At 39.8% G+C, this 14,279-nt stretch overlaps 3 long non-coding RNA genes across 3 annotated transcripts; 2 read left to right on the top strand and 1 right to left on the bottom strand.

The window, feature by feature from the left end:
• Positions 1 to 569: 569 nt before the first annotated feature.
• On the top strand, positions 570 to 2,058 carry LOC145456224 (uncharacterized). Its single transcript, XR_013920532.1, has 2 exons — positions 570 to 709; positions 1,520 to 2,058. It is a non-coding gene; the product is annotated as an uncharacterized LOC145456224 (long non-coding RNA).
• Positions 2,059 to 8,656: 6,598 nt separating this feature from the next.
• LOC145456220 (uncharacterized) lies at positions 8,657 to 11,403 on the bottom strand. The gene is made up of 2 exons (XR_013920528.1): positions 10,168 to 11,403; positions 8,657 to 9,822 (listed from the first exon to the last, which is right to left on the bottom strand). It is a non-coding gene; the product is annotated as an uncharacterized LOC145456220 (long non-coding RNA).
• Positions 11,404 to 11,937: 534 nt separating this feature from the next.
• Positions 11,938 to 13,170, top strand: LOC145456214 (uncharacterized). Its single transcript, XR_013920521.1, has 3 exons — positions 11,938 to 12,097; positions 12,866 to 13,020; positions 13,086 to 13,170. It is a non-coding gene; the product is annotated as an uncharacterized LOC145456214 (long non-coding RNA).
• Positions 13,171 to 14,279: the final 1,109 nt, after the last annotated feature.

The raw sequence follows: 14,279 nt of genomic DNA, 5'->3' as shown, positions 1-14,279 counted from the left end.
GGATTTTATGTGATATGTTAATTGATAATTATAGTTTGTCCATGCTACTTTCCTATTTGTAGGTAACATGATGCAGAACAAAGGAAAGAAAGGAGTATCGAACGAGCCTAACGGTTCTATACCCATGGTTTGCCATAAGACAGTTATATAGTTGTATAGCGTGAAATGACCAAAAATTGCAGCCTCTAAGTAACAGTATGGAAGTTGCATTTCAGTCAGACAGTCAGGATGATTTTTAGACTTTTACGTAAAATACAAACCCTTGGAGCATGGTAGTGCTACAATACAGAACATGGTAGTTAGAAGTTAACATAATTGTATAACAGTCCAGGCACCATTTAAATTCAATCTGTCTTTACAGATACGGAACCGATAGGCTACTAGTGACACATAAATATGTTTGTTAATGACTGGCAATCAAATGCCACTATACTGGAAAGATACCTCCGTTGCAGTGAACTGTAAAGAATGACGGACACAAAATATAGCATTTGCTGGCCACTGAAACTTTTGAAGATACAAAACAGGACTATTTATCACATCAATCGACTTGATGTCGGCCACTCCCTCATGATGGATAAGTTAACTGTATCGTCAGGATGAGGCAATTGGGAAAAGCTGTGATAAAAACTCTGGAAACTGCATCAAAGTTTAAAAGGTTTTGTCAAACCCTTGCAACACAGCCAGGACCTCTCCTCAGCATGCATGGGTAAGTTTGTCTGATTCTGGTGAGCTTTATCAAATGAAGGATTGAAATCCATCTAAATATATTGTTGTCTGTGTGTTGAGCGAATCAACTGTTTATGGCTTGAGGTAGGCTACTATGCTACAGTAAAGATCATCCTGCCATTTTATCAACTGTGCATTTTGTCGACATTATACTCAATAGCTGGAATATTATGGCAGTTAAATCAGCGGTTGTCACTTCTCAACCTTTTTGATCTTGCACACCTTGCAACTTAAATTGCATATAGGACTAATGTATGCAAATAAAAACTATATATTTGGAACAACATTTAATGTCTTTTGATATAATATGTGGTGCTAATGAAGTTTCTGCAAGGGTTCTGCCACCAACTTCTGTTTGATTGCTTTTGAAAGAAATACCGGCAGCTTATCAGTTTTCTAGTTCCTCTGTTCCACTGCTGAAGATTGCTAAATTGTACAGTCCAAATTTAAATATCTTTTTGTGATAGTCTTGTAGCTTTTCCGTATAACTGTTGCTAAAAGAGGTGTAGGATATTTCGTTCCGTACACTTGCAGCGTTGTGACGGACATCAAGACCAAAGTAGACTATGAGCTCTATATTATGACACCATGCAGAAAAATCCGATTCAATCTGAAATTTGATGTTCCTTTCTCTAATGGACTTCATGCTCTTGGAATAGGAAAAATCTAACATATTTGGCGGTTGAGAAACACTGGGTTGAATCGATTCTGGGGATCCCCAGATCAATCTATTCTTAATGATTGGGTTTATGGTTGATTTGTATCACTAGTTTATTAATTTTTGTTGCAGAATTCTGAAACGAAATGCGACGTTCCATCCTGTACATCACATCATCAGTGGATATCCTGCTATACTATACTTGCGTTATCATCTGTAAATTTGGGTCTTGTGTCTCAGCAGCAACGCTTTAAATATCTATTCAGTCCATTGAATCAGCTATCATCCTATCCGAAACTCTTCAAGAGAGACAGAGATTATATTCTTTTTCGCCTGTACCGTCGAGAAGCTATATACGACCGTAAGGTCACCTAGTCTGCTACCCCCCCCCCCTTTCTTTTTCTCCTCCGGATACCAGTTTTCGGGTCTTTGGTATGACCAGGCCTGGAATCGGACCTACGACCTACCGATCGAGAAGCCGGACGCATCACCATTACACATAATTTCAAATACTTGTGAATTGGTATCGAACCCCTCAGAAGCTTGATTCGGGATGTACTGCACAGCCAATGACGATTAAGCTCAGGAATGTCTATCGATGAAAAAGTGGAGGAATATTTGGCGTGTTGTAGTATTCGAAAGAGCCCTTACAATTCAAAAAGTCCCGGTCATCATATAGGCCTATTTACTCTTCCCTGATTGACTTATATTACTTCTCCCAAATACTTTTCAAAAATATCATTCGCGCTGAAAAAGTTTGGAAAACAATGTATTGAACGTTTAGAAAATGCTGATTTTCTTCGTTATCCACCTTTCTATGTATTACATCTGGGTAAATTTAGGCTAATTTGAAGTATACAACTGTATTCATGATTTATTTACTGAATGAAATTAATGATATTCAACGTTGTAAGAGTTTGCTTATTTGTCTGTATAGCATAAAGATTGAGGTATGGGAAGACCCATGTTTCCTAGAATGTCTTGCTTACTCACCAGGAAGGCGGCAAAAGGTGAAGGAACCTGAATGTATAAACACCTACATCGCTAACTTGCGAAAAATGTGAAGATTTCGAGATAGATTGCAGCTTGATATATAGCCCTACTTATGTATAGGTCAAAAAGAAGTCAGCCATCCCGGAGTTCTATATATCCCTGGCTGAAAGTATGTTCAAATGCTATTTGAAATCTCTTTTTCACATACAAATTCGTCCCTTTTTTCAAACTAGTTCAGATGTGCTGCAGTTCGCAAGACAATTTTGTAGGCCAGCGACGGCCTCTCAATCAACTATATCCTAAGCGAGCAAATGTTGAGCCGAATCTATCATAACAAGGCCTCTAGTGAAAGTATTTACCTTATATTTTCAAGTCAACATTTTCAGACAGTGACAAAATATTCCAACGTCATCGATTCAAGTCAAAGAACAGCTACCCGATCGAAAAAAGACATATTAAACTTGGTGCAATGTTGCCGAAACGTAAGGGGGGTCCTAAATTTCAGTGAGCTCCAAAAGGGAATCTGTTGACGTGTATGTTATCAGGGCTGTAACTAAATCACGAGGCTCCGAGTCACAAGTCAATCCACTTTCATAGTTTTGACTCGAGTCAAGTCGTGTCCTTTTCAATTCACCATTGAGTCAAGTCTGAATCCAAGTCACAGAGCAGAGGATCGAGTCCGAGTCATGGCATTATGACTCGAGTCCGAGTCCAAGTCACACCCCAGACAACACTGTTTGGTGATATTAAATGATTTGGATTTATGATATACTAATTTTCCTCACTTTGAGCAGTTTCTTGTCGCATTGTCGAGTAGGCCTACAAGGATCAATAGACGAAATTCCAATAGGGTGGTCGCTGTACTGTTCTTCGAAATTACAATGAAATGTCGGTCTTGGCCGTCTTATAGCAGTGTTGGGATGACTCGAGTCATGATTTGACTCGAGTCAGACTCGAGTAAACTTTTTCGTATGACTTGACTTGACTCGAGTCACTTTGCAAAAATGACTTGACTTGACTTGACTCGGTGCTTCAAAAATGTGGATTGACTCGTGACTCGGAGCAAAATTTACGAGTCAATTTCAAGTCATCATGCAAACAATGTCGACTAAATCAATGTATTTTGTGCATGTTCTTTATATTCTCACGGATGTGTATAGATGGCTAGTGTATTATTAATTTCCTTCAACTTCTCGAGGCTTCGTATTCGATACTTTATTTTGGCTGATAATAAGGGAATGTAGCATGTAGCTCAGAGTTGCCATACTCAACTGACGTCGCGGGCCGGATTCAAATATTCAGATCACTATCGGGCCGCACCAGTCAAATGATTCCAAAATATTACTAATTCTTAACTCAATATATGCACTTTTTCGCATTCTCGGAATTGGGTGTCAATGTCAGCGATTTTCTGACGATCACAACTCCGCTGTCGGGTGGTTATAATGTGGCCTAAGAACAGACTCGAAATGTGCAATCTTGAAGGAATATTTATTAGTAGTATTTCATACCACAAATTCGAGAAATGTGTTGGATAAAATCAACCTATACTCAGAATTGCTTCGCGCGGGACCGAATGAAATTATTTGGCGGTTCGTATGTTTGACACCCCTGATGTAGCTATATACAGTTACTGGCGTATTTTGTTAGCAGTTCTACGCGTGCGTGAGCGATACAACGCATTTTTGCATGTATATTTAACTTTATATTCGTTATTTGATTCAAGATAAATGACCAATTGATCTCTCTTTTACACAGCTAGTAAAATATAATGAATTTCAATGATCACTGATACTTGGAAAATCCAATTTGACTTGAATCGTGACTTGACTTGACTTGACTCGAGTCACCACCAAAAAACGAGTAACTTGACTTGACTCGAGTCACCTTTGAAAATCGATTGACTTGACTTGACTCGAATCAAAATGTGCAATGACTCGAGATGACTCGTGACTCGAAGGTAGTGACTTGATCCCAACACTGTCTTATAGCCTCGAGTCATATGGCTTGGTTCGAGTCATGCTCAATGACTCGAGTCCAAGTCGACTCAATACCCAAGTCAAGTCGAGTCGTTTCCGTATTTTGAGAAAATGACTCGAGTCAAGTCGAGTCGTCAGAAAATGGAGAGTCGAGTCAGACTCGAGTTTGGTCAACCCTCCTATATACGAAAGTACCAATATTATTGGTCAAATGCATACGCAAACTTGAAAAGAAATCGCGAGACCAGCAAATCTATGCATACTCATTTTTCACAACTGTTATATTAGTGATTGGTGTACGGTAAGCCGAAAACACAAATGGAAGTGTGGGGGTCTGTTGAGTCAAGCGTTCCAAAATTTGTTTGATTGCAAGCAAGACCATTGTTTTTTGAGGTCTACAAAGTGTTATTACAGCACTGCTAGAAATAAACACTCGGTGCCGCCCGTCTTATTTTCTCAGTCAACAGGTGTTTGCGCGGTAAAAATGACCTTTTTTAATCGTCGGGCAGATTTATCCTAAGGGGGGAATTTTGGCTTAAATTTCGGCCAAGGGAGGCACGAGATGAAAAAGGTTGGGAACCACTGCGTTACTAGCTCAAAGACCCTCTCCACTTAAAGCTCGATCTTTAGGGGAAACCTTAAGCCCCCTTTATGATACTGAACAATTTCGCTCCCCCCTTATCGTCGTATCACAAAATGCAAACATAATTCTAGCAATCCTAACGGATAGTTTGATGGCATTGAAGGTTGTGACTGTTGCTGAGATAATTCTATAATAGGAATTTCGGACGATACACAAAACTTGACTTTTACGTATATCGCGCGGAGCGCGAAAACTTTTCCAGTTGACCACATCTCTGCGTCCTCTTCAGATGCTTTCACGCCCCCACAAGAGGGGTACGTTCCCCAGTTTAAGAACCACTGCCCAATGCCGTTTTCTAAGCGTCTCAGTCTTGGCAGTGTCTGAGCAATTGCACGTCAAGGCAATATGCCCAGCCGATTCATATCAGCTGATTATTCTCTCTCGATGGAATGCTGTTCTCATCGCCAAAGCCGTGACGAATAGTGCTGTTGGACGCAGGAGAATAGCTTATTTTGAAACAACAACAACAATATGTTGAAACTGTATTCAATTTCAGCATTCCAAATGGTTTTCTTAGCTTTCTTCCGAAATCTCAAATCAAGTCGTGGGCCGCAAAATATGACCTCACGGGCCGCGTGTTGGTGACCCCTGTTCTACGCCAAATTGGGCTGTGTAACTGAAAGACTACTCCAAATCATGTCGATTCCTTCCTATATTTTTATTTTATCACAATCTTGTGGTGTTTTGAATTGAGAAAATAATTACTTAACTAAGCTGAAGTATCGTTCAGTGGTTCTCAACCTTTTTGACCCGCGGACTCTTCTCAAACTCGTCTATATATCCGCGGACTCAAGCTATATATATTAACAAAAAAGAGTTTTTTTTTATTTCTATCCAAGAGAGTTTAATACGGTTTCAACGAAAAATGCAACACTGTTTTTCACTCAACACACACTAAATGAGAGCCGTGTCCTTCTTGCTCGCCAAGTTTATCGAATTCCGAAATCATGGTTGTCAAGGCGTAGCCTACATCTGATCTCATCTTACGGTTGAAGTCTATTGCGATAATTCTTTTGATCATCGTCTGAGTTGAACAGCCAGATTCACACAGGTATACGGTTGGAAATGGCAAAAGAGCTGTTGCAGCTTGCTCGCGAAGATCTGAAAGACTATGCTCCATCGACTGCACATTTGCCCGAAATTGAGTCAAAGAATAGCCATTTTAAACTTGTCTTTCCACATCTGTCGGCTTTTGCTATTCAAGCAGCTGTTCACTGTGTTCAGTAATGCAGTCCATATCTCGAGTTCTACTGATAAGACAACTAAAGAATGTTTATGTGATGAGCCCCTATCTGTAGTGGTAGCTCTATGGCGCCACTAGGGTGTGACGACATCGCAGGTGCTTCGGTGCTTGGTCGTCACTGAATACATGGCTGCTTGAGGACTCACGTCTCGTATATTAGACAGACCGTCAGTCACGTTACTACACTATCCCTACGTATTATCAGTATCCAAATAACGTCAACAAGTGAACTGTAAGTCGTCATAAATGCAATAATACTCAGCGTATATCGCGCCGAAAACGTGTGCACTGTGCAATGTGCATTGTGCACACGTGTGTATGAATGAAGAGCTGCCATAGGGGTTTATACCTGGCATTTTCGGCATGTGAATACTCGGCGTAAAATTCCGCGTCCATGCATACCAAATTCAAGCCAATTCGACCGAAATTGTAGAATGTAGAGTTTATGACCAGGATAGAATTGCTTATGACAATTTTAGCAATAGGCTACCTCGGAGGGCATTTTGAAAAAATTCCAGTTGGCGATAATAGGGGTTTATAGCTGACATGTTTGGTATCAAACCAGGAAGATGTTACCGATGTGCAAAGCATACCCGTTTTGCCTGTGACACTTGCAACAAAATGGTTTGCCCAAGACACAGAAAACTTCAGAAGAACGAATATTGCTTGGAATGCTTTATGTTGTAGTTGTAGTTGTATGTTGTAGTGCTCTGTTTCGTTGTTCTTGCGTTTGAAATATACGTGGCGAATTATCGCTTATTGAGGTATAGCTAATATTGCTTTCAAAACTAGTTTGCCCAAGACACAGAAAACTTCAGAAAAACGAATATTGCTTGGGATGCTGTATGTTGTAGTTGTAGTTGTATATTGTAGTACTTGTAAGTGCTGTATGTTTCGTTGTTCCTGCGTTTGAAATATACGTGGCGAAACATATATCGCTTATTGAGGTAGCCTATGTGCTATGTTTATTATTGCTTTCAAAACTTCATAAATTGCAGTATAATTAATTAGGTAGAAGGCATTTCGTATGCCCTTATTAAGAGTTAACGGCACAATAAGAAGCATACGGAAAGAGATTCAAACGAAAACCAAATTGGCAAATTATGACGTAACAATACTATAATAAAAAAATAAACACTAGCTGACCAGTGACCAGAGTCAGCTGTACCGGTATTGCGGTAGTCATAATAAAGGGACAAGAGAAAATCAAATAATACAATACAGATGAAATATTTAAAGATTGTATAGAAACTCTTTCTCCTTATTATTGTACCGTTAACTCTTGATAAGAGGAACGCGAAAAGTCTTCAAGATAATAAATTTAACTGCAATGAATGTAGTTCTGAAAGCACTACTCAAGTTCAGTACCGCCAGTCACATATTTGAGATATATTTACATTTTATACGGCAACTATTAAGGTGACTAACGTTTCAAGAGTGGTATTTTGCGAATCACGCATCAAGGCCGAAGCCCAATTCTCAAATCTGAGTTTGACGAACCCGGACCAGGACGGGGCTCATGCACTTTCGGACCAAAAGCCCTTTTTCTCCGTAAGGCTGTATAGTGAGTTTGGTCCGAAAGTGCACGAGCCCCGCAGGTCCGTCAATTACATGTTCGAGAATCATCATCCGGAAGTGGAAGAAATTTTGAAATTTTCGTGGATTCTCGACTTGCTCAAGCTAAAACTATGTCCGTGGATCTCCAAATTAGGATCTATGATCGTTTCTTAAGGTTTTATCAATATAAAACCACCTTATATAACAAATTCATGATGACACTAGCGCATTCCAATTGAAAAACACGAGGAAATACCAGGTTGATAGTCGAAAAATTTACCTAAAATTCATGTGCTCGCGGACACAACTATAGATCTTCTACGGACTCATTTGAGTCCACGGACTCGGGGTTGAGAAACACTAGGGTGCAGTGCACTATACGGTGACCCAACCGAATGAGATTTTTCATATCTCTTTTTTGGGTAAAATATAACATACTAATTCCCCGGATTGGAGCATTCTGTTCTTTTGCATACCGTGAATCGATGATGGCGCATGATGTTATCATGAGCCATGCCTATGGGCGAATGAGGATCCGACAGGATATATTCACCGATAATTGAACGACAAAATCGCACTAGAGAGTCAGGGATATATAGAACTCCGGGATGGCTGACTTCATTTTGGCCATTACCTAAGTAGGTCCAGAAAGTTACCTGCAATCTGCCTCGAAATATCCACTTTTCTGCAAGCTAGCAATACAGCTGTTTCTAGAATAACGATCCTCAACCTTTTGCGGAATAGTTAGTTAAGCTAGACATTCTTCCATTATCACAACCTTACTGCTGTATAGCCAACCTAGTAAAGTTCAACACTGCTGTATAGCCAACCAAGTAAACTATCACAACTCTGAATTTCAGTAAATCATGAATGTGTTTAATTTCTACACATCATATAATCTGCATCAGGCCATAAATAACAGAGTGAATAACGAATAATATCAGCGTCTTCTACCTATTTACAAGCCATTGTCGGAAACCTTGCAGCTGGGGTGGGGGGGGGGTAATAGGATTGATTAAATCAGCCGTTTCAATTCGCGTTAACCGACAATTACCATGGAGTATAGGGTTGCATTTAAAACAAACATATTCAAAACCAGGCCCTTGTATAAAATATACTTTTTTTAAGCCATGACGTCAATAATATTCAATAGTGACGTCATATTGGATTGACATTGACAATTGCAAATATAGTGTAAATATAGCTCCTTTGACGAAATATCTGTGCTATTGCCGTTGAACCGACTATTTTGAGGGTTCCAGCCATCCTATATCGATATCAGTCGGCTATATCGGGTGGTAATCGTCCGTAGGCTCATATAACACGTATTTTAGAAAGTATTTACACAATTATGGCATAATTTTACAACGTTGGAAGAATTTTTTTAAAAGGCCTTTGTTTAAAACACTGTTTAAAGCATGTTTCAAACATAGTATTTCAAACACCGTTTATTTTAAATGCACCCCTGCCATGGAGCATTTCCAATAACAAAAAGATAGCACGGCCTGTAAGGACTCGAAATTGTGATAGCAGCATTGTCAGCTTCTATGTCACTCAATGAAAGTTGATCAAGAAATCAACACACCATTGATACTTCTCTTCAGGTTCAAATGTAGCCTCGGGTAGAAGTTTGGTACATATCATTATCAATTCAAGAAGCATTCGGTAGACCCAGTTGTTGAATTCAGCTGATATTTTGTTCACCGAGAAATAGTTTCATGACCGCAGTGAAGAAATTGCCACCATGGCTTAACGGTACATCACGAATGGGCCTCCTGAAGCATTTCATGCCATTTATCAGTTGAGAAATATTCAGTATCATTGTCTTGCAGATTTTCCGATAGAGCGATAGATGATTCCATGTAAAAAAATCATCTCGGTGAGGAGGCACGAGATCCAAATATTCAAATCGTGGCCATCTTTGCCAAGATTTCAATGGAATGTGCCCAGTATAATATATCAGGATATCCACTGTTGACGTGATGCAAATGCTGGAACATCGCGTTTGTTTTTCCGGAATCTGCAACAAAAATAAACAAATGATGTATTTAGAGACACAAATTAACCTTAAGAATATATATAGATGTATGCAGAGTTGGTCAGTAGTGAAGAACTTCTACTTCATTGCAGTACTCAAGTAGTTGTTGCCTATTTTCGAAGATACATCTTGTAATTCTGAAGCAGCCATCTCCAAACTTGAGTACCTTGCAGGCATTTCACTTTACAGCTACTTAAGGAAGTTTAAATACCAGTACGCTCGGGAATACGACTGTTACTTGAGTAGCAATGCAGACTACTTTAACCACATCAAGATTAATGTAAATCGCTCATGTAATAACGTATCACTAGAATCAGCCAAACTTACCTTGGGCCGACTGAGGAGAGGTCCATGCGTTATTGCAACGATTTGACTAAACCTTGCAAATTGAAAGCAATCTTCAGAGTTTTCTCTTCCTCCATCGTACAGGCCTATAGCCTATAGGCTATAAGTGTTTATATGGTAAAGACAGGCCGTATCTCAGGGTCGTCTCGTGTCCTGACGATTGTGTTGGCTTATCCATTCAAGGGAATGGGCATCTTCATGGCCTCAGTGAGAGCAAATGGTCAACAAATGTTGTGGCCATATACTGGGAGTCAGCCATTGGTAGTTCACAACAGTGCACTTCTGTTGAAGTATAATTCCAGTACTGTAGCATTGAGGTGCCGCTCATTAACAAACATATGCCTGCCTTGTTTTACCAGACATGTTACTGATGAATAGTATCTGTAACAAGAGATTGGATTCAACAGTTGCTATGGACACTTACACAACTGCAAAGACCTCGACGCGTTGTGTTGTGTTTGTATTAGATTCAAATGTTTGGTTATTCTCAATTGAAATTCCTCTTGAATCTTGCACACCGGTGGTGTACTCAGTGGCTCCAATTCTTACTAGGAATAATCCAGCAATGATCTGGAATACCGGTAAGCCTGCAATACCAGCAGTCAGCACTATACCTGCATATTCACATATTAATCTATAGTACAAGATCTTAACTGACAAAGTCCCTCCTAACGGTCGCCTTCATAGTTGACACGGCACAGTGTAAATGTACACTTGTACTTGTGCAATGTACAGCCTTGGATGGTGACATACATTCGCATAACATGCCGGTAAATGAAAAACATACCGCAAGGCGTAATCAAAATCATACTGCGGATATCAATGTTAACGTTGGAAATTATTCTACATTTTGTTATCTTCTCACGATTATCAGCGCAGCAAATCATGTTACATAAGATACTACAGAAGCAGAGATATTCCGAAGGCGAGTAAATGGCCGTACCGGTATACCGGTAAATTGCTGCTGAAGGAATAGGGCTAATACCGCAAAGTTTCAGACTACCTGAACATCTCATAACCTAGTTAACCTCTAGCTTTATATAATAACATAAACATGGATATTATATGCCTCTACCGCTCTCAAAAACTTAAAATTACACACAGATGAAGCGGCTGACCGTAACGTGAATCAAAACTGAATGCGCGAATCTGGACCCACTTAGGTAATACCGCGATGACGCAATTGACGCAGTCAGCCATCCCGGAGTTCTATATATCCCTGTAGAGAGTGTCCGTGAATACTGAATACATACCCGTAATGCCGGTGTTAGATCCGGATAAGTCTATTTTGATACTGTCAATGAGTCGTGATGGGAATCCTGAACTGGCTTTGTTTTCACATTGCCGGAAGTATTTTGATCCGCTGATTACGCAGCTATCGGCACCGCGACTTTTTATTATTCTTCAAATGTATACATTCAGAGGTTTTCGGCTCGAGTAGTTCGTATGTCGGTACTGTCTCATCGTCATGAATTGCCCTCAAATTCCAGTGGTATTATAAATATGTGTATAGATGAAAATAGATAATATCTCGTAACATTTACAGTACATCTATAAATCCCGCGTAATATAGACAAAGGTACGAGGTTCAATTGATTACAAACGGTGTCATTTCCGGTTATTTTCACTTCAAGCAAGTTGTTAGCGTACATCATCCGGAATCTAGAGTCATCCGAAAGCGGTCGAGTGTGGTGTGAAATAAACCCTGCCGTGTTTTCAAGTGGCCCGGGAACGGAATAAATATCGCGGCGTTTCGTCCATTCTCTGCACTTTAACTTCACCGAAGAATCGAAGAACATCAGCATGAGAATTTTGATCGTCCTCGCTCTCGTCGCCGCTGCATCGGCGTATTGCATTCCTCTAAGGATTAGCCTGCCTGCACCAGCTGCTAGAGCCGTCGCCAATGCATGCGGTAAAATAATGTATTTTTGATACGCTGTAGGCCTATACTTCTTAGCTTTATATAAATCTTAATTAGCGCGATGATTTTTAGATAGTCCATCGTACCAAGGGCCTCATGGGCAAACTTGGACAACTATAGATAATTCTACTTGTGTAATTCTAGCGAAATGCCGGTAATCTAATTTTAATCTAATTGACGGAATGTGTCTATGCTCTAATTTTAATCTATAGTCTATGGGTTTCCTGAAATGTTACAATGGAACTGTACAGACATTTATCATTCTCATGCTCACGAGAATGATCTAGCTAATTTGATATGAACTCAACTTGACTCTTGCTACATTTCTTTTTTCAACTCGGAATTTAAATCAAGTTACAATTTTTGCGACTTCAATTTCAATTTTTGTATCCATGGTGATTCGGCAGCTGTTGCCATATACACCAACTGGTCGATATTGCCTCCATTATGATTCCTGATATTCCGATTTGTAGCATGGTTCACTTTCGTTCTGGACTTTATATAAGACATCGCTTTGCGGTGCAGGAGTCTATAGATTAACCTCCAACGTTTAGGTAGGGATTTAGGAGTCGACCTAAGTCGGACTCCTCGCAACGCATTGACGTCAGAAGAGCCGGACATTGGCCCGAGCTCGTTAAGGTTTCGTTCGAGTTCGAACCATTTTCCGATTTTAGAGTTCGTTTTCGAGTGTACTATACAATCTATGTGAATTGACATCGTTCGTGCGCATATCTAACAGTAATGGAATTTGAATTGCAGATAGAACCGCTATCGCCGAGGCTAGCGTTCCGTGTCTTAATGGTGTTATCGGAGATGTCCTGAACTTTGCGGCATGCCGACAAGCTCAGTTCTCCAATGCCGCCGGTCGACTTTTAGGTTGCCTCGGATATCCTGGACTCTTTTATTGAGCGAAGGTATTCATAAGAAAGAAATGATACTCAGTTACATTTTTTCATTCAACCCATCTGTTTATTTGCAGCCATCCAAACGTGTGCGTATGACATAGTTTCCATGATACGGAGAATCACGTACCGGCAAACCTGAAATAAACTGTTGTAAAAGTACATTTTTCGTGTTAGTCCGCATGGGAAGGGATATTACGCTACGCAGACTATAGGACTATAGATCATTATCGATAATGGGTTCTTGCTGTAGAATCCAAATCACCAACAGGGGGAAAGATATGTTCACATAAGTTAAGTTTATAAGAGAGAGATATTGGGAGAGAGTTTGCCTTTAGCATATACTAGAAAATAATTGAGAACGCGAAATCCCGGACATATCATTGATGTTACCTGAAAAAAGACCGAAATTAGTTTTACGCAATTATAAATTACGATTTATTACGAGCCGTGCTGAATATGCAATCAATGATTAATTATTCGCGCATAATAGCTACATGTATCTATATTTCGACGTCATAAATTTGTTGCAGATTTGAGGCAGACAGTTATTATTATTATTTGGATAGTGGCGTTTGTAAGTGGTTGGGTCTTTTCCACCATGTGCGTGATGACCAAAACTTGGAAACGGTTGCGACCTCTAAAAGTGCTTGAAATGTGGCAACTTGTAGATAAACCACAGTACGACATGACCTTTAATCATCCTGGACATCAAAATTGTCTAAGCCGTTTTGTGGTTAGACCCACACTCAGATAAAAATAGGGTTTCATAAAACACTTTGTTTAAGATATTCTTTAAACCAGAGGTCTCAAACTCAAATGTGCTCGCGGGCCAATTTCCTAGTTTTGATGGCACCGCGGGCCGCAGCGTCAATAGTAGGGGCATTCAATGTATTTCAAAGTAGGCCTTATTTGACGGGACCTTGTATACATGGTATTCCACACACATCATGCGATGTAATATCGCAATAGTCAAGCCTGGCACGAAAAGAAACATACTTTTAAATATTTGAATAAAATTGTTGTTATAGGCTAGTTGGCAAAACTTGTCAAAATAATGAGATACAGATACAGATACAATGCAAGGGGACAAATGCATCATCACACCGTAAAAACTGTCGCGTAACAATTTAGCAGCTATAGCGGACATTTGATGTGCCCCAATTAGAGGTAGAATTTTTGAGAATTTACCAAGGATTGATCTGATATCAGAGTAATTGAGCACTGAGCAGTGATAGCCCAATCCAGGTTTCGGGAATGCTCCCGATAAG

This window comes from Botryllus schlosseri, chromosome 14, assembly GCF_051294905.1.
Source record: "Botryllus schlosseri isolate E-star chromosome 14, Bs_hap1, whole genome shotgun sequence".
Classification (NCBI taxonomy): domain Eukaryota; kingdom Metazoa; phylum Chordata; class Ascidiacea; order Stolidobranchia; family Styelidae; genus Botryllus; species Botryllus schlosseri.
This window is presented reverse-complemented; position numbering and strand designations above follow the sequence as displayed.